At 43.0% G+C, this 26,851-nt stretch overlaps 1 long non-coding RNA gene across 1 annotated transcript; it reads left to right on the top strand.

Moving 5' to 3' along the window:
• The first annotated feature begins 8,326 nt into the window (after positions 1–8,326).
• Positions 8,327–20,159, top strand: LOC132325023 (uncharacterized). Its single transcript, XR_009485817.1, has 2 exons — positions 8,327–11,874; positions 12,847–20,159. It is a non-coding gene; the product is annotated as an uncharacterized LOC132325023 (long non-coding RNA).
• Positions 20,160–26,851: the final 6,692 nt, after the last annotated feature.

Below are 26,851 nucleotides of genomic sequence, written 5' to 3'. Positions count from 1 at the left end.
GTCACATTAAAATGACACTGTTTGCACATCAAGAGCTATTAAGCTCTTGCAGGTAAGGGAAGTTACAGAGCCATTCTACAATCCACTTCTATTCAGCAGATTAGAGAAGGGAAGATGCCATTTTCCAAACCTGCTGATGCAGAACAAGTTGCGTATTTGTGTGTGAGGGAGAGTGACCTGCAAGGGTACAAACACACGGAGAGTGATGTGGTCAGACTGGTGCTGCAAACAAGCAGGTTGCATTAGGTGCTGGAAGAGAGTCATGCTCAACAGGAGCACTGTCTGCACTATTTATCAGAGGAAGAAATATGGTTTATGCAGTTCGGTGCTACTGAGGTGAAATAACAGAAAAAAAAAAAATCATAGAATCATAGAGTGGTTTGACATAGGTCTGTTGGAGCAGGTCTAGAGGAGGGCCATGAAGGTGATTAGAAGGTTGCAGCACCTCTCCTTGGAGGAAAGGCTGAGAGAGATGGGGTTGTTCAGCCTGGAGAAGGCTCCAGGGACACCTCACTGGGGCTTTCCAGTAGCTAAAGGAAGCTTGAGGGAGCTTCCTCCCTCAAGGACGGAAAAAAGAGGGAGAACAGCTTTTTACACAGGTATGCAGTGCTAGGACAAGGTGCAGGGAGGTTTTAAACACTGCATCTCTCTGCCAGGTGGCACTTATGCTCCCTCCTGAGGTTGGGACACTGAGGAAGAATAAAAGTAACTAAAACACCAAAGCAAGAGATGGAAGGGTTGTTCCCTGATCTCAGAGATTAGCATGCCTTGAATGGCTTTAGGGATTCTGTCTAAGATTCTGTCTTTTCTCTAAGTGCTGGTTATACATTTAAGAACACAGACATGATTATGTGCATATATTCATGTTCATGGACAAGGGTGGCTATAGTTCAGTTCCCTGGTTCTCTCCCTTCTCTGCACACAAGAATCTTCATCACTGTGTTTCAGAATTCTGCCACCTCTGCAGACCAGCGGGATGTGAAGTCATGAGACTCAGCACGAGAGAAAGTGCTATGGCTGTGTATTTTGTGGGAGACAGCTGAACCTCAGGCTCCCTGGGCATTGTGACAACTCTGCCTGCTGGAGCCTGTCAAAAAACACGGCACTTCTGGTATTTAGAAACCTTCAGGAACAGAGAGAAGCTGAACAAGAGTTTGCTGATCTGAAGTTGTGTGCTTCATTCTGACAATGCATCATTTATTACCTATGTCTTTTTAATAACTCCATCTTTCTGCTCAATGTTGAAGAGGGAGAGGAGAATATTTATGAGTAAACTGCAGGAATAAGCATACTGAAAGGTGCAAAATTACTTAACATGCCGTGGTCCCTGAATTAGGGATAAAGTAGTTACCTAAGTGATTCCTTTCCAACCCATGCAAGAACATTTATCACGTCTAATGATACAATTTCAGCTTGTATAGACACATTCTGGCTCCTGTCCAGTTACTGAAAATCTTAACCATGTCATAACCGCATTTTGATTATCTGTCGCTTGGGGAATCAGCTTCAGACCTCCCAAAGCCACAAAAGAAGCATGAGCAAACACTGGCAGGCACTGCCTTTATTCTAAAAGCACTTTAAGAACTGTGATGGAGATCTCCATCTCTGCAGGATACATCCTTTCTCCAGGAGCAGGTGTCTTCTTCAGCTGCTGCCTCTGACTGGAGCTCTGTGCTAGTCCTGGGGCAAGGAGATGGTACTGTTTCTGTCAAGTGCCTATTGAGACAAAAGCCATTGACTTGGGAAGAGTCACTGCTTGCGTGGTTGCAGGAGGGGCAGTGAGCTATTAGGCACCCATGTTTATGGCTGATTAACAAATTGTTTGGTAAGGCAGCATGGCATTAAGGAGTTAATCATAATCGAGGCAGAGATTAATATCTATTTGTACCAACTCCAGGCAGCTTAATTTGCTTCCACTGGCTTTGTGTCAGAGTGAATCCCCCAACTGAAGCCATGTGAAGCCAGCTCCACCCAAAATGGGGTGGTTTCAGAGAGAAAGCACCTGTCAATCTGCCTGTCCTGCCTTGCCGCATGCACAGGAAGCAGAAATCTTGTACAGCTCTCCAACTCCTAAGCTCCTCTGCACTGAGGCAATTGCCCATGATTACATTCTTGGTGGAAGCTGATGTCTCCTCAAATTGGTTAGGCATGTTCACAGGTTGGAGAAAAGATAAAGCGGCTCAGTGATTTGAGATTAGTTTCTGCCTCCCTTTTTGTTGGACCTGTATTCCCAGCATGCTGCCTCGCCCCTGTGCAGGAGGGAGAACAAGATCAAAGGGATTTGTACAAAGAGTTGCAACTCCACACTGAAATACTCTTTCCTCATCTCACTTTTCTGCCAGTCACACTCCGCTGCCCTAACTCTGGAGTTAGGCCAGACTCGGGAAAGGAATAAAGTGTCCTGGACTTGGCACTGGGGATTAACTGTGTACCTGCACATCTCTTTGGAAAAGATTTACAGAAGTGTGTCCACTGTAGAAGGTTTCTTTCAAAGGGAATCCAGTATCACCAATTTGTACAGGAATTTATTTCTCATCTCTCCACACTGCAGGCTATAATAAAGGAGCTGATTTACAGCATACTACAGCAGTAGGAGAAGTGGGAAAGTACCTTATATGTTGCATTAGAAGCAACAAGGGTGGTTGAACCTGCAGGGGAACTTCCAGGACACTGCATAAAGTAAACCAAATTGGAATTTGACAGAAACCCCAGATTATTTCCTTTGCCTGAAGAAATACATGATGGTGACCCTAAGGGCTTACACTGCATGAAGAGCTGTGATCTTCCAAATATGGTTAAATCAGTCATTCACCAAATAAATTTGAATCACTATTCCCATGCAAGGCCTTGTCTACTTTAGGAGACAATGTCCTTGACAGACTTAATTCTGATTATTATGTTTGTTAGAGAAATAATTACTTCAGGCTCCCAGCTCAGAGTCCTTGACGTCAGTTCTGATACAAAGTGCAGAGAATATTTATGAGCAAACTGTAGGCATAAATACCCTGAAGGGTTGTGAACTTATGTGATAGTGTCAAGCCCACAGTGACCCCAAGCCATCACAGTGAGGCACTTAAATGGTGAGCTGCTCTTTGAAGGTGTCACAGACGGCAGCAAGTGCCACTTTTGGCTTTTGTGGAAATAGTTACTCAGTTCTGAGTGATACCATGGGGAGATTTGCCATGCAAAATGGCATGGTTTTGGTTTTTTTTTTTTAATGTAAGGTCATAGAATGGTTTGGGTTGGAAGGGATCTTAAAGATCATCCAGTTCCTACCACCCTGCCATGGGCAGGGACACTTTCCACTAGACCAGATTGTTCAAAGCCCCATCCAACCTGGCCTTGGACACTTTCAGGGATGGGGTATCCACAACTCTGGGAAAATTGTGCAAGTGCCTTACTGCCCTCAAAGTGAAGAATTTTTTCCTTATATCTAACCTAAACATACTTTCAGTTGGAAGCCAATCCCCTCTGTCCATTCCCCATGCCCTTGTAAAAAGTCCCTCTCTAGCTCTATTGTGTGTCCCCTTTAGGTACTGGAAGGATGCTGTAAAGTCTCCCCAGAGCCTTCTCTTTGTTCTCTGGGCTGAACAAGCCATCTCTCTCACCCTGTCTTCACAGAAGAGAGGCTCCATTGTGGCCTGTCTCTGAACTCACTCCAACAGGCCCATGGCTGTCTCATGTGGGGGCTCCAGACCTGGATGCAGTTCTCCAGGTGGGGGTTGGAGTAGAGGAGAAGAATCCCCTCTCTGGCCTTGCTGGCCATGCTGCTTTTGACACAGTTCAGGACATGTTTGGCTTTCTGGGCTGCAAGTGCATATTGCCAGGCCATAGCAAGCTTTCCATTCACCAAGACCCCCAAGTCCTCCTCAGGGCTGCCCTCAACCCATTTTTCACCCAGCCTGTACTTGTGCTTAGGACTGCCCTGAGCCACAAGCAGGACCTTGCACTTGGCCTCGTTGAACATCCTGAGCTTCACACGGCAAGCTTCTAAGGTCCCTCTGGAATGGCTGCTCTTTCACACCTGCTCCTTTTTAGACGACAAAGTAATGTTTCCTTTGGCCAGTGCTAGAAGAGCCGGCAAACCTTTACAGCCAGACCCATGAAAGCTGCCATGCAGAAAGGAGGGCTGGGCTGCGCTGGGAAGGGGCTGTGAGAAAATGCTTCAGCGGCCCCGGGAAGGAGCAGCGGAGAAGAAAGAGAAGAAGACGGAGAAAGGAGAGAGAGGGCAGTCTCTCTCTCCCTGCCTATCTCTGCCAGAGGCCGGAGCCGCGTTTTCCTGCAGGCGCTCAGCGCTGAGTGAAGCGGTTCCCGGGCTGCCGCTGCCGGCTACAGGCGCCTCCCCCGCCTCTCCCACCGGGCCTGCCCGCCCGCGCCTCCGCCGCGCCGCCGCTGCCCGCGCCCGCCCCCTGCCGGTGTCCGGCGGCGCAGCAGCTGCGGGGGCACCGGCAGGGCCGGGCGGCGAGGGGCAGGGCCGGGCGGGGAGGGGCAGGGCCGGGCAGGGAGAGGCAGGGCCCGGCAGGGAGAGGCAGGGCCCGGCAGGGAGGGGCAGGGCCCAGCAGGGCGGAGCAGGGCAGGGCTCGGTAGGGCCGGGCCTCGCCAGCTGGGCCGGTCTCGGCACAAGCCAGAGGCGGAACAAAGGGGGAGTGGTGCTTTTCCGCTTTGGGCAGTCGGCAGTTGAAGAACTGGTGGGAGGCTGGGCCTTTCCCACGGCCGTAGGGGATCAGGCAGAGCTTTTCGCTTCCCTGAGCAGTGCTAAGGGCACGAAGGGCCGGGCCGAGAGGCTCCCGTGGCCGGGGCAGGAGCAGCTCCCACCCGCGGGACGATGCGGGTGGGTGGCTCCACGTTCCTTCGTGGCGGCCGCTGGGCTCCCGAGCGGCGATCCCGGCTTCAGTGCCCTCGGCTGCCTGAAGGAAGGGATCAGCACCGCCAGGCAACAGCCTGGAACCTGCCTCGTCCGGCTGATTGCCGCATACTGCTCATACGAAACTTGGTCCCAGAAGTAGCTTGGACTTAAAGCTAGGCCTTCCCCAGATGGGGACAGACGCGGGGATTGGTGACCTCTCCCCAAGATGAGGAAGATGCCTTAGTCTGATTCCATGTGGAGAGCCCGCTTGGGCTGTAGGTTTTTTAAGGAGCTGAGCGCACACACAGAGATCTGTGGGTGAGAGCCTAGCCAGCCCTATAATACCTGAAAGCTCGGTGACACTAAATAGCACAAAAATAAAAAGAATTTTTTACGGGAAGGCCTTGAACCCTTCCTTCTCACTGGGAATCTTGATGTGAAGATCACACTGTATCAGTACCATGTTCTCAGCTCAGTACAATTTGTAATTGTTTACTTCCCATTGCAGGAATATTATTCACACTCATTTGCAATCAAATAAAAGGCTGAAACATGGCTGATGTGATGCAGGAGGTTAAACCAGGGAACTGGAATGCTTCCTCTAACCCTAGATGTCTACATTAAAACCATATAATCCATATATATAAATCCCTATGTATAAGTCTGTATGTTCTCCTATGTTCATAACATGTGCCCAAAAGGGCTTGTCCTGGTGATGTGTCTATAATCTGCTAAAAAAGGATTTGGCTCATTAGTATGCATCCATATTAAAAGGCTGATTTGTTTCTCTAGACAGATTACCACACAAGGCAGAGCAAACTGCACTGGCATAAGAATACACACATAGCTGCTAAAGGTTATGCTGTTTAATTTTATTTTTGACACTTTTAGATCTAGACTGCAGTGCGTGTCCCTGGTTAAAGCGAACAGCATTAAGAGATGGGGTGGGCAGTCCTTCCTCCTTCACACATTGCTCTGAGGTGCTACGGCTTTGTGGGGCCCCTAAATAGCTCCTCCAGCACAGAGGCAGTGGAGCACTGGGGGCCTATGGCTGGGCATAAGTGACCACAACTGCTGTTCCTTTTGTCTGGCTAAAATGCACCCAATCCTCATGCTGCCATCCTCTGCATGGTGCATAGGCATGATTTGACTGTTGTCACACATTTCTGCAGTTTCTTCTGCAGTTCCTTTTTATTATTTCATTATTTGAGTATTAGCTAAATAAGTAAGTGCTCCCACATAGCCTGCTTAGGATGTATGAAGCAATTTATATGAAATAAAGCTGTTAAATACAAGTGTTCTTTTTTATTTCGGTTTTTATGCATTTCTTTATGACTATTGAGTCAACATTTCTCTGAACCAAAGTGTAAATGCTAAAATAACCTATGGTTTTTTAATAAAATAAGTAAAAAGTATTTTATTTAGGAAATGAAATTGTTATGTGGAAGAAAAGGATCAAAAATACTCCAGGATGCTAAGTGCTTGTGTATGAGGATTTTATAGCTAAGTATTCACATAAATAGTGAATTAATACAAGGAGCAATAGAACTGTTGCCATTTCTGTTAGGCATTACCCATTTGGTACGGATGGGCATTCAGTGCCCCGACATTACTACAGCTTTTTTTTTTTTTTTTTTTTTTTTTTAGAAAGTCTCGCAGTATCCACAAGTTGAGGTGGCCAAGTAGCCAAGAGAGACAAGACTTCCAGGGTAACTCTGTGTGAGGTACGAGGAAGGAAATTTTCTGGCTTCTGCCCCATCATTCTCTTGCTCTTCTGTTAGCACTGTTCTCTTTTGAAAACTAAGCAAGATGTCGCCACTAGATGTCTGTATTCAGCAACAAAAGGCCACACGTGCCTTCTTATTCTGCTGTAACCCATAGTAAAGATGCAGTATCATTTTCATAAAATCAATTAGTCTTTTCATAGTAAAATTAATATGGACAGGCCAAAGAAGCAGCACAACCCACGCTGACAAAGTTCTTCACAAAACCAGCTTGAGCAGGACAGCTTGGACAGCGTGGAGCTTGAGCATGCAGGTCCTGGGCTGTCCCCTAGTGCTAGACCCAGCCTGATTCTAACAGAGGCCAAGGATGACATTTCCTGCCTGAACTGTGGGGAGACACCCCTGACTCAGTTTGAGATGCTGCTAGGAATCCCAGATATGGAGCACTGGTCTGTCAGTGGCTGTGCCAGCCATACTTCTGGGTGGCAGAGGAAGGGTAATGCAAAAGTACATCTCTGCCCCTTCCCACAAATGAGAAGTCCTTGGATGCCAAAAGAAGGCTGTGGTGGGTTAATCTTGGCTAACAGCCAAATACCCACCCAGCTGCTCATTCCCTCCTCCTTCCTCTCCTCCTGTAGGACACAGGGAGAAGAAAATAGGATGAGAAAGATCCTGGGCCAGGATAAAGACAAGGACAGTGCTTGCTAAATGTTGTAATGGGCAAAACAGACTTCTTAAGGGAAAATCAACGTAATTTATCACCAACTAAAATAGTGAAAACAAAAAGAAGAACATTAAAACAGCACCCTTCCTCTCCACTTCTCCAAAATCAACTTAACTCCCTCAGTCCAGACTCTTCTACCCACTCCAAATGGTGTAGAGTGGCAGGGGTGGATATGATCAGTACAGAGTGTTTTCTCTCTACTAATCCTTCCTCCTCACACTTCCTCTGCTCCACTGATTTGCTCATGAACTGTAGTTGCTGTCAGGAAAAATATGCTCTGATGTGGACTCTCTACAAGCTGCAGTCCTTCAGGAATATTCACGTGCTCTAGTGTGCATCCTCCATGGGCTGCTGGCCAGCTGCATGGGCTCCCATATGGAGCTCCAATATTCTACCTCTTCCCACTTTCTCTGACCCTCATGTTCCCTCTGCTGCTTCTCCCTCGTTTTTGCCTCCTCCTTAGTCTCTACTCCCTCAGCAATCATGGAAAAGTAATACCTAATGTGTCTACTTGGTTTTGAACCTTCTGTCAATGATCAGATATGAAGAACCTGCTCTTGGGTGCACTGGAAAGGGCTCACAACATTTCTACAGCCATGGGAGCAGCCTGAGCACATCTGGAATTTTTTCAGTGCCTCTGAGAGGGTGTGCAGAAGTGATACTCTCCCTTACTTGAAAATGTTGATCCATCCCATAAGGGAAATATAACACTCAGAGTAACAAACATTGCATATTAATAATTGCCTTGGTTCTATTACAACTTAAAAATCAAATTCTTATGTTTAAAAATTTTAGAGAAAGCAAATTAAAATTCACTTATAGGGGCTGAAGGATTTCTTTCACAAAAGATTTTGAAACTTGTGAAACCTGAATATTGAACTTTTCACCAAAGAACCCTATATAAGTGATAAAAATTCAGCAGAAGAAATCTAGACCTGCAATTACTCTAGCTCAGATTCACACAGAAATTCCACTGTAACAAAAATCTGTAGTTTCAGTGTTATTTGTCTTAAGTGAGAATTTTAAGGAGATCATCTGATTATGTCATGAGTTTCTCACTTTCTGTGAAATAGTATTTTTGAAGAACTGACATGATATTGTGAATATTGATTTGATAGCATTGCTTCTTTTTAATTCTGAAGTGTTGTGTCAGTTTTTTTTCAACCCCTTTGAATGCAGTTTACTTTTCTAATTTATTTTCTTTCTGAATACCTGCTTTTTTAGAATTGTTATGATACCCAGGCTGATTTCACAAGCAAAATGTGGAAATCTGGCCTCATAGAGAGACAAGAGGAAAATCTGTCATTGACTTCAGTATGGCAAGGTTTTCCATCTATGATTCCTTGACCTGTCTCATCCTTGGTCAGGTAAGTAAATTACTTGTTTTAAGGATTTTCTTTTTACTTGTAAAATAGCTGCTTTATTTCTATGTAGATTGGGGAAAAAAGAGTAATTTTTTTAAATATAAAGTCTTTAATAGTTCCTTGTACATTTAAAATGTAAAAATTGTGGATTCATCTTAGGAAAGGAGCCAAAGTTCAAGCCAGTTCTGTCTGAGCTGAAAAAGTGCTGCATCCCAGTGGCCACGCATTAAGATGAATGCCCAGTGATAGGAAATTTTTGCTTCTGTATCTGTGTCTGATAAAATCTTTAAATAGGTTCCTATTTCTTGACATAAAACAGTGAAATGTAAGCAGTCAGTATAGCACTGGGTTAATCACTGGGGTATTCTGGAAGAATAATGTGGACTACAAACCTTCTCTGCCCAGCAAGGCTGAGTTCCTGGGTGGGAACTCTGATGAGCACTCCCAGGATTAAGAAGAAACAGTGATGGAAAATGGTAGGCAGGCTATGAAATAGCTGCTGAAGTAACTAACCCACAGACAGGGATTGGTGTATCTTGTTGACCATGACAATTGTTTTCAAAATCTTGTCACGAATTCCCTGATGAAGACAATAGTGTTTTTTCTACACCTTTTCTCTGCTCCAGCAGTGAGATTTGAATCTACATTATTAGCTACAATATTCAAAATAAAACTACTGACATCAGCGGAATGTGTTTACAATGAGATTTATCTGAGGCTGAAGTAGTTTAATCAAAGTTTTACCTTCATCTTAGTCTTTCAGTAAAAAGAAGGCCCTTTCTCCAGGGTATATCACGTAAACTGGCAACTACAAATTAATTTACAAAACTTAATTAAAATTGTGCTAAACTCTTTCAAACATTTCTTTATCAATGTCATGCATTGATATGAATCGGAATAAATTTCAAAGTATGCAAATAAAATGTTACACAAGCATAATCTAGAGACTTTTCTTATGCTGAGCGGTGATTTATTTATTAACTTGTCCATTTCTGTCAATTGCCAGTAAGCGTCCCAAATTCTTTCTGTTGTTTCTAATAACAGGAGCAGGACTCATGCAAATTTGGAGAAAACACATAATTGCAGCTTTCTAAAATGGGGAAATGATGGATTTCTTAACAGGCTGTCAAGCTAATCTTGCATCTCAGTTTAGTCAGTCCTGGATGAAACTGCCCATTGTGACGCCAAATAGAAAGTGAGTTGAGATTATGAGCCTCCCTTTAGTGCTTGTCAGCTCTGAGTTCTGGTTCTGGCTATCTCCTTCTCTTGTAGAATCATTGTACCTGCAAGAGGTGAGAGTGATTTTTGTTTGCTGCACCAGCACTAGGAGATGGGATGGGGTGTGCATATATAATATATTTTTGTATAGAATATCTCAAACACCTGATCTGGTGTATGAAAATGTTATGCAGAGCAGTGTTGCTAGGAATGCTACTTAAAAACACCAACAATTTACTTAAGAAAACAACAACAATTTTTAACGAAGGTTAAATTACTTGTCTGGGTTATATAGGAAAATTGTGGGAGACTTAAGAACTGCCACACATTCTCCCAAGCTCACAAAATTATCTTATTCACAGACAGGCCTCTAGAAAGGATTTTTCTAAATGCTATATTCTTTGGAAACTGAACTCCATGTTTATGTCCTCTCTCCATAAAATGAATACTTTTTTCACCTTTTCCTTCTTTCTCTCTGTGGCTTAAGGTTAAAGGAGCTGCAGCAGCTGTACCGTGTTTCTTGTGGGTACAGGAAGTACAAGGTATTGCTTTTTCTGCATTCCTCTAGCAGGTGTCATCAATACCCATCAGCAAATGTTTATTTAAAGTTATGATTATTTTGTTTAAAATATGACACATAACCTCAAGGATGAACATGGATGAAAAAGCAAGCTGTCAGATACTGATTCAAAAGGCTCAGGACTGCTCATCTGGAACTAAGGGCGCCATGAGGTCAAGTACTTCCCCTTCTTCAACCACACACAATAACCCTGGCTGCTCTGTATTTGTAGTTTTAAGCATTTGCTATCTTTGGTATCAGATTGTTCCACCAACAATCAAGGTCTGAAGTGAAGAGGAAGCTTTTTTGGAAAGCTTGTGGTCTTAACCCAGGCACTGGCTTGCTTCTTGAAGCTAGATTTTAAGGATGGCAAGCTGCAAGTAAAGCCAGGTCAGTTCTGTATGGTTTTCTTTTTTTTTTTTATGGTCAGAGGGTGAAGGTGACACCTTCCTAAGGAAAAGCATGTCAAGTTGTAAAACTGCAGGCAGAGAGGCAGAGTGTAGCTGTGGGGTTTTCTAGGGCCTTCTTTATAGAAGAACTGAAGTATGTTGACAAGCAACATCATGCCTGGCTTGTGATGCCCCTTGGGACAGTAACAGTATTAGTGGCCCTTTGGGTCACTTCCAGTCTCAACACTGAAATTTGCATGAAATGTAAGAAGAGATTCCTCTCTGGTCTTCTCCTTTTGCTGTTTTAATCAATGAATGAGGATGCTTAGATAAATGTGCCTTCCTCTGCTGTGCTGGTAACCCAGCCCTCAGAGTGATGGATTTGAACCTGAGGACTTCCAAGTGACTCTGCTCACTGGGAAAGCTGTCACTGACTGTCTGCCTTCTTCAAGCTGACCACAGTGCAGTCCATAAATTTAGTGTTCAGGGATGTATGGGTTCTTTACCTGATTCACATCATCCCTCTTTTTTTGCTTTTAGATGGAAGCATGGCTTAAATTTCTCATGAAGCTCCAGCCCCTAGCCAGCTAGCTAGCTTTAGCTCTAGATCAAGCTGTAGCCCCATTGCTGTATCTGGCTCACTGCTGTGGTATGTGAATGTTTTATTGAACTTTATAATGCATGATGGCTATTGAAGCCAGAGGTATTTTTCTCCGCTTTCAGCACACACTGGAAAGACGTGGAGAACGTTATTGAAGAGGAAGGAAACATTTACAAATAGTAGCTATGTTATTCTCAAGCCAAAAACCAAACCAACAAAACAAACAGAAAAAGGCATAGTTAAATGTCAGGAAGTGGTTCTTAAGGGAATAATTCTCCCAAGGTCTTGTGCCATTTTTAGCCTTGACCATGTAAGCAGAGTACAGCAGTTCTTGAAAGACACATGTGGGCTGCTGGCTCCATGGGACATGTGCAAGCACGCTGCACAGTCTGAGTGAGGAGGGAGAGAGGGCATCTGCGTGCCTTTGGGGAGGGGACGCCTCGGAAAAGGTAGGTGAAGAAAATGTCTGTAGAGGATTACAGATGACTAGACTGTTTCTCTTAGAAGTCTAGGGAATTACTTCTTTCATTGCCCGTTATGTAGCAAACTTCCCTATTTTTGTGTTGATTAGAAATAAAACCTCATCTTGTGCCAGAGCGGCTGTAGTGCTGGTTGATCTGGCTAGCAAGGGACAAGGTGAAGTGCTGCACTCACATCACGTTCCCTGAAACACAGACAGTGCAGTGGAACGGTGTGAGAGCCAGCCCTGCCTTACCCAGCTGAGCTGCAGCCCCTTCTATCTGTCCCGTGTGGGGCAAGGGAAAGGATGCAGCTCATCTGGGGCCTGCCGTTCCGGGGCACTTCACATGGCTCTTCCCACAAGATGAGCATGCCTTCCGCCCTTTCCACTGAAAAGAGCTGCAGGGGAAAAGTGCAAATGGCTCAGCACAAAGCAAAAGATTGGGTGTGCTCCCAAGTGCATGGTGAAAAAAAGATACTCACAGCTGGGTAGGCTGCTAATCACTTGGTGGAAACATTTCCTAATTATGCAACAGGCAGCCTTAAATAACCTCCTAGAACAAAGGCAAACGCTTCTTCCCTTTTGATGCCACACCTTCTTAAAGAAGGAGAGAAGCCCTGAGATGTAGCAGAGACAGGCAGCACTGTGAAGTGCTGTGGGCTTCCCGGAGCAGCTGTGGAGTGTGGGGTGCTGATGGTGGAAAGGAGTGATGCTGGAAAGCCGGGTGTTCGGGCCAGGGCTGGCTGGGGGCTGGTCACAGGGCAAAGGGCTCCTTTGCAGAGGGGAAGATGAAATGAAGCAGGCAGGCAGGCCAGCTGCTGGCCAAGCAGGCAGGAGAAGGCTATGACAGGCAAGAGTAGGCAAAAAAAAAAAAAAAAAAAGAGGAACTAGGAAGGAGAATCTGCCCACTAGGAAACTTATTTTAGCTGCCGGTGTGACAACTCTCACTGCACGCCAGCAGCTGTGCCGACCACGGACACTGCCCGGATGCCTGAGCCAGCTCAGCGTTCCGAGCACACCCAGCCTCTGACATTGAAAGCACCGGCACAGAGACACAGAGATGCCAGAGCAGATGGAGACCATGTACACAGCAAAGCTCTGGAGGTCCACCAGCCCCTGGAAGACAGTGGAGCAGTGGGAACTGAGGCATCATTTGAGGACGTGGGATGAGTGTGCAGGATGTGCTGCTCCAGTCAAAGGCCTGCTTCCCATCTGACATCTTCTGGCCACAATCACTTTTGAAATGTATGAAAGTACTTGTGACATTTTGAAAAAATATGACAATATTTTCACGTTGCTTGGAGAGATGTGGCTGGAGATAAGTGTCTAAAACAACTCATAACGAACTGAATTGTAAAGAATAACTGAGACTTATGTATGAGTGTTTCCACCTAAGGTACATAGAAAAGTACCTAGATAAAGTGTCTGAGGAACTAGAATTACTTTCACATGGGAAAGGAAGAGGTTGCATGAACTATTATACTTCCAATTTAGATTTTCAGTAGAGAGGTTTTAAGGAGGAAAGATAAAACCTAAATTTTGCGGAATTTGTTTTTGAAACTTCCATCTGTAGAAATCCTAGACTTTGGACAAAAAAAAGCAAAGTGACAGAAATCAGAATAAACCACTCAGTCTAGCAAAAGGCTGCATGATATTCTAAACCCTATCTTGTGATGACAAACCATGTGAAATCTGTGCAGATAAGCCATCACCCGGTGCTTGTTTCCCCTGTGTCTTACTGAGAAGAGGTGTGGGGAATATGCGTAATTAATACCCAGGGGAAAAGCAGGGAACATATGGTGAAGTAATCCCCCATTACACTCAAGTGGGTATTGATCAAATGAAATAAAATATGCTTTTGTAGCAATATTCCTCTGGAGAGAGTCCAAGCAAAGTAGCAGGGGAGCTGTGATGTGGCCTGGTGGAACATCATTCCACCAATTGCTTCATGCCTGGAGGGGCAGAGGAGGTGGGATAGAGGGAGATCTTCTGCTGAGAGGAGCCCATGCACTGCAATGCTGATGGGCATGAAGGCAGACTTGTATAGTCTGGGTGAGTATTTAAGGGTAAATTTTTTAATTAAGTGTTTCACATGGTCTTTGATTAAGTTAGGAGGACTAAAGTGAATGTTTGAAGGCTGGAAAAAAACCTACAAGAGACGTTTCTGGGTGTGGTGTGTGACTTATCTTTTCCTGTTTCTCACTGTTATTCAGTGAGAAGATGGCTTTGTAATTGAAGTTATTATCTTTACGTGATAAACTCAGTTCTGGTGACAAGATAAATAGTGTTGTAAGCAAGACCTCATTTTCCTGTTACTGGTTTCTTTGGTTAAGTAACTTATGTTAGTTATGGAGGAAGGTAAGGTACAATGCAAATATACCTTGTCCTCTTATCCAGCCTCTGTCATATTGTATTGTGACAGGTAAGGACTTAAGGCTTTGACATTGTGTACAATGATATTAGAAAATAGAAAAAGCTTATATTGCTTTGACAGAGATAACTTTAGAGTTAACTTTGATAACTTTGCAGTCTGAAAAAAACTCCAAAAACCAACAAAGCAACAAAACAGTCTGCTTTCTCTTTCTTCACCCTGAACAGAATTTTTCAGGAAAAATTACATCTGCAAAATGTTGCCTCTTAAATTTGTAATTACAAATTTACAATTTGAAATTTTAAAGCATGGAATTATTTAGGGCACAGATACTCTGGTTCATTTGCTGTGAGCAAGACTAAGAACAGCTCTGCACCTTGGTCTGCCCCAGGGGACTGGTGCAGTGAAAATGTCTCCATCCACACTCATGCCTCCAGCTCTCCAGAGAATCTTTCAGAAAAGAGATGAATGGATTAACCAGACTTTAATGGCAAAAAAGCTATCTATTTGTGGCTGACTGGGGTGATGCCAGTGGTTAGAAACTAAGATCTAACTCATGCTTCACTGCACATTTTGGATTGGAGTGAATGGCTGGGGGTTGGGCAGGACAGGAAAAACATTGCCTTCCTCCCATGCTGGAAACACACTTGTTTGGGGATTTTCCAAGACATATGCTTTAAAATTCACAGAAAATGTGGCAAAACCTGAAAAAAAAAACCCAAGCAGATTCAGCCAAGACTGTGTTAATGGAAGCAGCAGACAAAGAGATTTCAAGAGGTTTTGCCATATACCTTAAAGACCCTGGGCTGTTCTTTTGTGTGGTATGAAGGAAACTGATGGAGGCTGCATTGAGCTTGGGGTGAAATTAGGATTAAATGATCTGACTTTCCCTGTTTTCCATACTGCTTTGAGCCCATGGAGAGTGCTCTGGGCCTTGCACTCAGGGATCACTCAGGGTATTGCTGGACAGATATGGATACTTTGACCTGCCTAAGTACCCTGCCAGCAAATGCCTCAGCTTACAAACACAGGGACTTCAGAGTAAAGTGGCAGTGCTGGTGTTTGCTGGCATACAAAGTGCATGGAGATGACAAAAAAATTGGAAGTCCTGCCAAAGGTGAGGTGGCCAGGTGCCAGCTGCACAGAGGTGTGCTGTGCTCTCCCAGCACCACCACAATGCCCAGGCACCTGGACACTGGTGTGAAGCCCTGGCTGGTTCACCCAGATTCTCCCCAGCAATCTGCCCTGAGCACCAACAGGTGCTGTTGTTGTAACTAACTCTTTTTATGAAGGCAGTATGGTAATCTCCTGTGGTCACAAGTGGGAAACCCCCTCTTTGCACATCACCTTGTAAAAGCACCACTCACTCTCCCCAGACAGAGCCAGCAAAGGGGAAAATTCCTCTTCAGACCTATCAGGCATGAATCTGATGCAGAAAATGTTCCTGAGATATCCTTAGTCCTTCAAGCTGCAACCTAAAATCCTCGGAGCTGAGAGCGACCGGGGACTTCAAAAGGATGTTTCTCTTGAGTTAAAGTCTTAACAGACTTCCCTCGGATTATGTCCAAAACCAGCTCCAACACCAGCCCACCACTGAGTGGGGCCAGGGTGTGCTTCTTTCCCAGAGAAAGAAATACCCCCCGTAGAAGAAGGGTTTTTCATTTCTCCTCTGGGGACGGGCTATCCTGTGCTCTGTCCAGGTGAGCTGCCACATATCTCACCTGCTCTGTGGCAGCAGCATGCCTGGGATCCTGCCAGGAAGGACTGCTGATGGCACTCATGACATTTGAACACAGCCCAAATCTGCGCTGAGCTTGCAAAGAGGCTTGGTGCTGGACAAGGGGAACCTAGGAACCTGCTTCAGGGCTCAGCAAGCATAGACAAGTGTAGGTTTGATTATGCTGACTTCTAGTCACCACAGAGCACCCCATAGCATAGAGGCTGATGCTAGTTGCTCTACTGAAAAATTTTCACTTTTTATTTCTTTTTATTAGAAAAAGAAAAATATTTTATTTCTTCTTAAGGTTTTTTTTTCCTCCTGCATATGAGCTAATCCCATAACTATTTCATTCTGACTTATATGGCACTTTTGCTTCTGATAGCAAATATACTTTAGATTCTTTTATTTGTCTTCCTATTAAATCTTAGTACAAATATTTTAATTATCTTTTTTGTTTTTAATTAATGCTGTCTTCTTGAAAAATTTCAGTAACCTGATGGAGGAAACCAACATCACACTATTTTCTCATATTGTGTTTGCAGTTCATTTAGCACTGGTACAATATAGCAGTTGTGTAGAATTAAAAATAAAGAGCGTCACATTTTCCAGGCTGAGGGACCAAAAAATCCTTCCCTCAGCTGTGCTGGAGCAGCTCAGCAGGGGAGTTGCGTGGATGGTGCAGACACGTAGGAGTAGGGAACTTTTTGCGTTGCCGCATAATGCCAAAACTTGACGGCTGAACCCTAACCCAGGAGCCTGTGTGTCATCCATTTGTTCTTTTGACATCTGACTTGTTTACAGCATGAACATGTCTCTCCCACATAGAGGGATTGAAACTCCCTGAAGTCTGACTTCAGATGCCAGGAGATAGGGTGGTTTACACATTTTCCACAGAGGTAGGTAAAAAGTTTTACCTAGTGTGAAACTTTTTCAAGGGTTTGACTTTGCTCATTTTTCTTGTGGATTAGATAGGTGCACTGGGGCTACTGAACGTTAATGACACTGGAGAGCCTTTACACAGTAGCTGATCTCCCTAGGTAAATTTTTGTCAGAAGTCAAAATTCCTTGCAGCTCAGAATTGAAGGTCGATGGACTGCATAAAATGATTAGACCTTTTCAAAGGAATTCTGCTTTATCAGAACATAAGTACAAGGATGACTTTAGGAACATTTTGTATATCTTCCCAAATCTGAATTGTGCCCACATGGAGGGAAATCTAAAAGCAATAAAGGATTTTAATAATCCAATTAATATCAGTCATTATCCTTTGGAGATAATAAAATTCTAAGAATAGAGAGATGTTCAGCAAACATCTTGGTTCTGTGTATAACATTTCCCTTAAATAATAATGTAATGGAAATTATTGTTCATATGTGGTACAAGTAAATAGCATCACTTCTTCTTTAAGTCAACTTACACCCACAAGTCTTACAAGAGTTGCTTGAAGAAGAAGGAAAACAGCCAGTTAAGTCTACATTAATTATTAGAAAACAAATTTTCTTAATAAACCTGATTCAATGCTTTGCTGATGTCTATTTCTAGCCTGGCTGGTAAAAGCAAATACATAGACTTTTGTGAGGTATTTGTACTGGTAATGCAGAACGTTTGGACAGGAAAATCTAGCAACTCTTGCTGGCAAAAACCTCCATGCCCATTAAACTGAGAACTGATACCCTGGCATAATTTCTAATACATTTGCCATAAGAACTCTTTACCACATGGCTTCTCTAGTTATTTTCTGCAAAGATCAGCGCCAGATTTGATGTCATTTTACATTTTCATCTCTGTTCAGGAAGAAAATATTAAGTCATTACTTAATATTTTTGGTACAAACCAGAGATCCCAAAAAAATGGGAAAACTAAGTATGGATGAAGAAGAGGAGTCAGACGGTGTAAAATAGCTGGATTACCAAAGCAGACCTGCTGAAACAAAGGACTTTAATACAGGAAAGTACAAAGTGGGATATTACATCCTGAGAGCAACAAAGAGAATTGGGGACACAGTGAACAAATAGCACAATATAAGCTCACAGTTTTACAGGGTAAAACTCTTTAGGGATGTCCTGGTAGGATAATAGAAAAGGTGTTTCTTGCCCCTGTATTTCTCATTGCTGAGAGTTTTTTTTTGTGCTTAGAATTTAGTAATTCTAAAACTTTTTACTGATTCTTCTCAGGTCTCACTAAAATCACAATTTTATCTTTATCATGAATATTTTTCCACTACAAATAGGGTGTTTATCCCGTGATTATGTCAGTAAATCAATACAGAAACAGATAAAAGCCAGCTAGATAAACTTCTCACCTCACTTCCTTGTTCATGCCACAGTGGTTTATTCTCATCTCCCTTGATAACCTTGAAAACCTCAGAGTAAACAAGTGGGTCCTCTATTTGCCCCAATTTATAACATTAATCACCATGTAAGCCGGATACAAATTCCCTGGTACATCTCAACTGTATTATGATTCAAAGAAGCTGAACACTGATCTCCAGCCAGCTGCAAGTGGTGTACAGAAAATTGTGACTCAGTACTTTTCCTCACTGTTTGAAAAAAAATCCTTTTTGAAATTTTGAATTTTTTTTGAAAAAAATATTTTCAAACAGATTTTTTGTCAGAAAATAAACTGATAAGGGAGACAGGTAGATCTTTGATGCAATTCCATTGTCTACAGAGGAAAACCCTATTTTCTCGAATGCATTATTAATGCATGTTGAGAATACATTTGTTTTGGCAACTGCCTTGCCTTTAACACTTATTCCAAACAGCCCTGTCCTGATACATCTCCATTTTGCCTGATTTTCTACACTGAGAACATGTTGACCCTGAAACAGGAATTTTTTTAGAATTCCAATAGATTTCTAGAACACTGTTAAAATAACCAAGGAAATGGTAATGAAGCAATGGTAATGAATGGCAATTCATTTGATATTTAGGTGTTGTCCAGTGCAGAGACATGCATGTGGTTTCACATATTCCCTTTGGGCAAGCTTTATTTTGATTCCTCTGTATCCCATGGAGTACCTGAAAGAAAACAAGACAAAGTGACTTCAGAAAAATGAAGCGTCTCAAAAAAGTGATACTCAGTTGATATCAAAATTGAGTGACTGTTAGTGTGCAGTGAGTACATTCTCGATGCAGATAGAAATAATTATTATTATTTACATATCATACCTTTCATCTCAGAATGCCAATGCATGTTTTGACTTTCAATTTAATCACTTAACTGCTGAGGAGAGCTAAGTGCTATTTCTCTAGTTTTATTTGGAACAAATATAAATGAAAAAAGCGAGCAGTTATTTACCCAGAAACACAAGGCATTTAAATGCCTAACACTCATTGATTTCAGGAAGCACTCGTTGCCAGAAGTTTGGAGTGGCTCTGTCATTTACTGCATCAAACTGATTAGTCAGGAATGTGTATTTCTTTGATTTTCTAACTTTCTCCAAGAGGTAAAACATCTCCTTAGGAATGTGTTGTGAGATTCAGTTCAACAATCACCTGGACACTCCTGGTAGTCAAGGAGGGGTAAGACAACAGAGATGGATTCCACCCTGCGTGTCTGCACCGCAAAAGCGGAATACCAAAACACAACCTACCCCAGCTGTGGTCATCCACTTACCCTTGATATACAGAGATTCACTGGAAAAAAATTACAAAACACATCCAGGGGATTTCCACACAGTCCTTGATGTTATCTTTAGTGTTCTAATTCAATTTCGGAATAAAGCACTTGTACTTTTCTTGTGTGTACTTGCCTCTGCTTCAACCAGCTCAAAACAAAGAGATTTTAAACACTTACTGGCTCCACATGCCTATAAACTTATCATTTTCTCATTTTCATGATGTCTCTGATGTCCTGTGCTTATTTTCCATTTATTGCAGCTTTTCTGGATTAACTTTATCTGTTGATGATATTTTCATAATTGCAGTATTAAAACAGAGATTTAGTCAATCTTTTATGCATTAGCAAGTATTTTTAAATAGTTTATGGCTTTTTGGCTGGGGAAAAATAAATCACAATGTGGTCTAGCTAGACTTTCTCTGGAACTGAAAATATTTAGTTACACCCTGAATTGCAATAGAAAAAGCCTATTGATAAAAGATTAAGCACAAACACACCTCTGGCAGCTATTATACAGATGTTATTATTACAGACTGAGATTTCATTGTCAACAAGAAGAAAAGAGATACAACCTACCTATACCTGCTGTGTGTGCTGCTGGACTTTGTTGAGAGCTTAATTTGAAGTTATTTACAAATAGAAAGTGCTGTTAACTCAAAAGGATAAATACTGTGAAATTGGGAAGGTCAGCACTTTGCAGAGCAGGGCCGGACTTCTGCATTTCTACAGATAAATCCATCTGCAAGACAAAGAAGTCAAGCATAAAGGAGGAGCTTTAGGGGCTAGAAATTTTCAGGAAGCTGCATTTGTGACCCTCACCCTCTCCAAAGCCTCAGGGAACAGAGGAACGTGGTGCCCTGGGACTGGCTCAACAGCAGTAGTAAATGAAGATGCACCTAGACCAGCACCAATAGCAGGAAAACAGTGGAGCAGAAACCTCATTGCCTGTGAAATGCAATCACAGGTACCTTGCGAAGCTGGTTAAAACTGGAAATGCTCTGTCATCTATTTAGCATATGCAGATGTGAAAAATACAACAAAGCTCTGCATGGTAAAGATCATACTGTTCCTGATCCCAGCCGATGGATGGCAAGTTTCTCTTCTGGGAGGGGAGAGTGAGCTTGTATCAGAGGACAGACATGTGGCAGTGACATAACTCAACACTGTGGATGGAAGTCAGCTTAGAGTGTGCAAGGGCAAAAACAAACCAATCCTCAAAAAAAATCTTACCACTTTGAGGAGGACTCAGTGCATCATGGTGCTCGGAGTGGAAAGCTGGTGCAGCCCCTTTGCAGAGGAGATGAGCAAAAATAAAGGTCTGATGCAACACCAAACTATCTGAACTGAAAGTTGGTTAATTAAATCAAGAAAGCCTAGTGAGAAGAAATTCTGCTTTGATAGGTCCTCTCTGCTGAGTGCACCAAAAAAAAGCGAGAGGAACAAATTCTGGTGATGAATATGTTAAATTTGACATTCATTAGACTTAGGTTTGGTTGGGCCTGATGGGGTTGAATTACATGTTTAGTGTGAGTAATGCATTTTGAACTTTAATGGTGCACACTTCTGATATGACTCAAATGCACAGGAGTGCCAGCAAGCACAGCAGGCTTTCCTGCCTCCAAGCACCTGATCTGGCACCAGCCTTCAAAGAGAAGGGCTCTGCCAGGGGTTATCATTTATTGTTCTAGTACAACTGCCCAAACTTCCCTTTTTTTAAAAAAGTCTCTGGAAATGATGAGTTTTCTTTTAGGCAAATGTAGGCTGGTCTAGACATACCCCTGACTGTGAAAAAGCTATACAATATAATAATTTTCTTTTTGGCTGCACCTTAATAATACATAAATGACTAATAAAGTCATCTCTTCCCACCAAAAAGAATTTCTCCTCATAGCAGGTAATAACTTACAGGATAAATAACCTGTAATCTATCATGCTGAAATATCAGTTTGACTACTTTTGTTGCAAAGGCTAAAACACCTAGCTCCCATTAAACTGTAGCAATCTGCCAAGACATGCATCCTTTTAAATGCAATGACTTTTAACAACAAGGCTTGCTCAGGTAGGCCTGCCTTTGTGGCATGAGGGTACCAACAGCAGAAATTTAAGGTGCTTCTTTTCCTCCAAAATGTATAAAAGGAAGTAAGAGACTATTTTTTAAACATTACTGACCAAATTTCCATCTAATTTATTCTACAGAATATCTCATTCCTCAGGGACTGGTTGAACATTGGTCAGTGGTGAGCAGTTGTATTGTGCATCACTTATTTTTCTCAAGTTTTATTCCTCTCTCTCTTTTTTTTAATTATTATTATTATTATTATTATTATTATTATTATTATTATTTGGTTTTGTTAGTAATATTTTACTTTGTTTCAGCTATTAAACTGTTCTTATCTCAACCTGTGAATTTAAAAATTTTTTCTGATTCTCCTCCCCATCATGAAGGTGTGAGTAAGTGGGAGTGCATATTTTCAGTCCAGAACATATAAAAGGAGTAACAGACTATTTTTTTATAATAGCTGGCCAAATCCCTAACAGAACACCTGGAGTAAAGCTGCAGAAGCAAATTGAATTATTACAGCTTTACATGAATACAAATGTTACTGGAGTTTGCAGCAAGACATTTATCTAGCATCACTGCAGTTTATAGTCTTCTGTCACCAGTGTCAGGCAACAGGAAATTAAATGAGTCCCACAAAAATAATGTGAGTATGTGGGATCTCTGAGCAGAAAATCTCATGCTATGCCATACTTCATGCCGTGACCAAATTCTGCCCCACAGTGCTCAGCAGCATATCTCACAAAGGTCAGTAGGAAAAGCATTGTTTTCAAAGCACAAAGCACCACATGGAGTTGTGCTTCTCTTAGCAGACCCCCAGCTCGCTGGCTTTGCTTTACATTGTAAATGAGAAGGGGATTTTGACTCCTTCTTGTCTTGTCATGACACCCAGTAGTGGCTCTTTTAAAAAAGCGGTACTGGCTGGGAACTGGACTAACTCATGATGTGCATTTCTGTGAGCTCATGTGAATCCCTTGACTCTGAGCCACAAACAGAGAACAAAACCTAAGATCCCCCTTCCCCGGTAATTCACCAGGGGAAATCTGAATTCCTGCCCAACATCATGTATGAGCTTAACCTAAAAAAAAAAAAAAAAAAAAAGTTGTGGGGAAAAAACCAGCCAAACTAGTAACAAGAAGCATCATTGCTGTCAGAAATGAGGGGTGGTGGGAGGGAGGGGAGTTTGCATTCATAACATTCACTTTAGTGAGGCTGGAGGAGGGGAGCAGTCTGGATAGCATGCTGTAGATTGTCTTTCAGTATTAGACAGAGGGAATTTCTTCGAAAATTAAGATTAGTACAAAAAGAAATCATCATAAAACTCCCAAGCAAAATTACCTGCTCTTATTTTAGATTTGTCTTTGATGGATGGTACAATAGGGTTTATTTTAGTATAGATATATGTATATATACCTAGAAGCTTTTTTCCAATTGACATTCATCTTGACAAATGCAGATAAAAACACATGGGGCTGACCAGGTTTCCTACAGCAGCTGTTTGGTGGAAAAGGGCTGCAAGAGCCCTCGGCAAGGGTGCTGGGCTGCCTGGGAGGCAGTGGGTGGAGAGCCATGGCTCTGACCAGACATCAGCGGCAGGCAGCTGCTGGAACCTGGGCAGATTCATTGAGCTGGCTTCACCGCAGCTTGAGGAGTGATAACATTTGTGTAGGTGCAGGACTGGGCTGTGAGGTACCTGTGTGTGTCCTACTGCATTGAACAGCTAGATGAATAACCCACCTGAGAGCCAGAGGCACTCTTCTCCAAAATAACCAAGGATGGTCAAGGAAGGGGGAGTGTCATGGTTTGAGAGGAAATGAAGTTTTTTGGGATGGTGTGGTCACGCCAATCGGTGTTTAGTTTTTAACGAGAAGTTTCGACTGTTTCCTGGGTGAAGTCTGTGGTGCAAGAGGTACTCCTCTCTTCTCGAGGGATTGAGAATTGATTATCCAAAGGGTGGTGATGGACTGAGAGCGAGTGATCTAAAGGGTGGTAATGGAATTAGGAAATTTGGTGGGGGGAGGAGGAGGAAATTTGGAAGGTTTTCATCCTGTGTTCTGTGTGTTTTTCCTTGTAGTTTTAGGTTAATAAAGTTTTTTTTTTCTTTCAGTCTTAAGTTGGAGCCTGCTCTGCTCTGTCTCTGATCACATCTCACAGTAGATACCAGGAAAAGAGGTATTCTCATGGAAGCACTGGCATTGCACCAGGCTCAAACCATGACAGGGAGTTAATGAAGCAGCAAGTAAATGAATTAAATGAAACTCAATTAAACTCCTCATCTTTCTTTCTATTTAGGTAGAACAACCCTTCTGAACCAGGCAGGGTTGATGCTCAGAGTATTCATCACGGATGTGGGAGAAAGGATCAGCACAACAAGTTTAGTTTAGTCCATTGAATCTGCACCCATCAGAGACAGGTTCGCTGCTCCACGTGTTAGAGGTGGGACCTGAGAAATGGAGCACTCCAATGTACTTTTAACTCCAGATTTTAAGGGGCCTTTGCAGTGTAATATAATCTGAAATTATAACTTTTTGTGTTGTGGTTTTCTCTTTTGGTGATGTACGTATTACACTATAATATCCTACTCAAGTATGCAGGATAAAATTATGCAGCCACTGCTCCCCTGTGGCTCTCACCTGAACAAACCATGCATTATATCACCATGATGATCCCACGTGCACAAAATTATGCTCAGCATGATTTCTTACGGATTTATAACCAAAACCCATATTCAACATCTAAACACTAGGGAAGTCTCCATGAAACCTCTCAAATCCTTCAGCCCCTTGATCACCTCTGTCAGTAAAATTTCCAGGTACTGAGGATATCTGTGGTGATGCTGTGTCCCAGGTCCCACACTGCAGAAGCCTTCCTGCTGCCGAAGTCTCAGAAAGACTCTCAGACAAAGCCTGGACACACAGACTGCCAGGTCTTGGTTCTACCAGATATCCCTGCTTACTCATGGCCTCCTAAACACAGCTAGAGATGAGAAGGGTAAATTTATAATTTTTGTTTGGTAGGTTGACTATCCTCTTCACATAGCTGCTCAAAAGTCCCTGCTGTGCCTGTTCAGAAGAGGAGCTGAGTGTCCAATATCCCAGTCTCAGGTGGGAAAGGCACCTCAGCATATCCCAAGAGCTTTGGTCTCATGATGGGGGCCTATTTTTTTGTTTACCCTCATCACTGAGCTGCCCTTTCTCCTATGCCTGCCACTGGCAGAATAAAGGCCATAGCTCCCCGGTAAGAGTGGTTTAACTGACTTCAGACACCTTTGAGTAATAGTTGGTAGAGATTAGGACAGTCCACAGCAAATGCAGGGACATCAGGATGAAAAACAGCTGTCAAAATGGCTGTCAGGTCAGTAGCTCAGTGTTAGGTGTTTCAGTGTAGCACAGTACATGCTGTTTCGTGATGCCAAACCTGTTAAGTGGCCTAGTATTTCAGATCATGCCAAAGACTTGCCAGGCAGAGCACTGAAATATGAAAAGATAATTCTATGTACTCTCTACACCGAAAATGTACTAAGTTCTTTCTTCTTCTCTGTATCATGTTATCTCTGAACTGAGTGGTCACATCCCTGAGAAATCCAGAAACACAGATAATATTCTGATCCTCTTATATTCATCTGAAGCATCCCTTCCCCAAATAAAATGAACGAGTAAGCCTGCACAGCAATCCCTTCCTGCACTATATTACAAGGAATTCCATTATAACACAAGTAGTCATTAAGCCATTTGTTTCATATTGGGATTGCTTAGCCTGGAGAAAAAGGGATTTGGGAGAGACCTTATCATGCTCTGCAACTACATGAAAGGAGGTTGTATTCAGGTGAGAGTCAGTCTCTTCTCCCTGGTAAAAGTGACAGGACAAGAAGAAATGGCCTCAAATTGCACCAGGGGAGTTTTAGATTAGGTAATAGGAAAAATTTCCTCACTGAGATGCTTATCAGGCATTGGAACACCCTGCCCAGGAAAATGTTTGAGTCCCCATCCCTGGGAGTGTTCAAAAAAGGTGTGGATGTGGCAGCTGGGGACGTGGTTTAGTGGTATTAGGTTGACAATGGGAGACAGTTATCTTGGCAATTTCTTCAGATCTTAACAATTCTATGATTCTCTACTAGTTTTGCCTTTCTGCTAAGGAAAAAAATCTCTGGCTATCAAAGATATGTGTCTTAGGAAAGAGCCTTCTTTTCTAAGTGAAGTGGTCACAAAAAGGGAGACTCCAAATAAAAGTCCTCTCTTGCAGAACAGGAAGGAAAAATAGATGAACTTGAAGAGTTGTCTGGGCAAAGAGCAGAAAACATCAAGAGGGTCAAAATCCCCTAGGGACATAAGGGAAATACCAGAGTATTTATAAGAAAAGGCCCCACTAGCTTTAATGTTCCCACACAAGTAAATCACAAGAGACAAGCTGGGCACTCATTTACATGGGTGCTTCAGAATGAGACCAGCCTCATGTGACATAAGGGTTATGAGTAATAGGCCCAGAAAACAGCAGAGAAAAATCAGTGGGATCTGGGGCATTTGATCTGAAATCCTTCTTCTCTGCAGAAGTTGCAATTAATAGCAAGTAGAGTAAATCAACCTCCTGACACTGAGGGCATCATGATGGATTCTGTTTTTTCAGTGGGTGGGGGCTGGTGGCTGCTGAGAGTGGATGCCATGAGCTGCCTCCATCTCCTGCTGCCTCGCTGCAGACATCCCACCCCATCTTTGCCTGTTCTTTCACCACTGAGGTGTCTGCTTGGTGCAAAGTTCAGTGAATCACAGGGATGTGTGAGTTGCATGAGTTGTAAAGAAGGGGTAAGGTGGGTACTGGTCAATAGAGTCAGATTTTGTAAAAGAGAAATATGCTGTAGAGATGGGGTTGGTAGGTCCAGCATGCTCTGCTCTGGGGGTACAGGCTGACTTCTAGCTTTTATGCTCTGAAAGCAGAGGTAAGCTCTGTGAGTGCAGAGGGAGCTGGGCTATGGATTAAAGATTTAACCAGCACAGACAGCAACTGAGCTGCGAGGTCAGCCTCCTTGGAAATGTCCTCGACTGCACAGGGATGTTTGCAGCCTGGGCTCATTTTTTTGTTTCAGGTGATGAGCAACACCTAAAAGCCATGATAGTGTACAGTATTGCCTGTCTAGGCAGAGGTCTGAAACACCTGAGCGCCAGTACAGAAGTTACAGCACAGAAATCCCCTGGCAAGGA

This window comes from Haemorhous mexicanus, chromosome 3, assembly GCF_027477595.1.
Source record: "Haemorhous mexicanus isolate bHaeMex1 chromosome 3, bHaeMex1.pri, whole genome shotgun sequence".
Taxonomy (NCBI): Eukaryota; Metazoa; Chordata; class Aves; order Passeriformes; family Fringillidae; genus Haemorhous; species Haemorhous mexicanus.
Note: the sequence above shows the minus strand (reverse complement) of the source record. Positions and strands in the feature narration are given on the sequence as shown.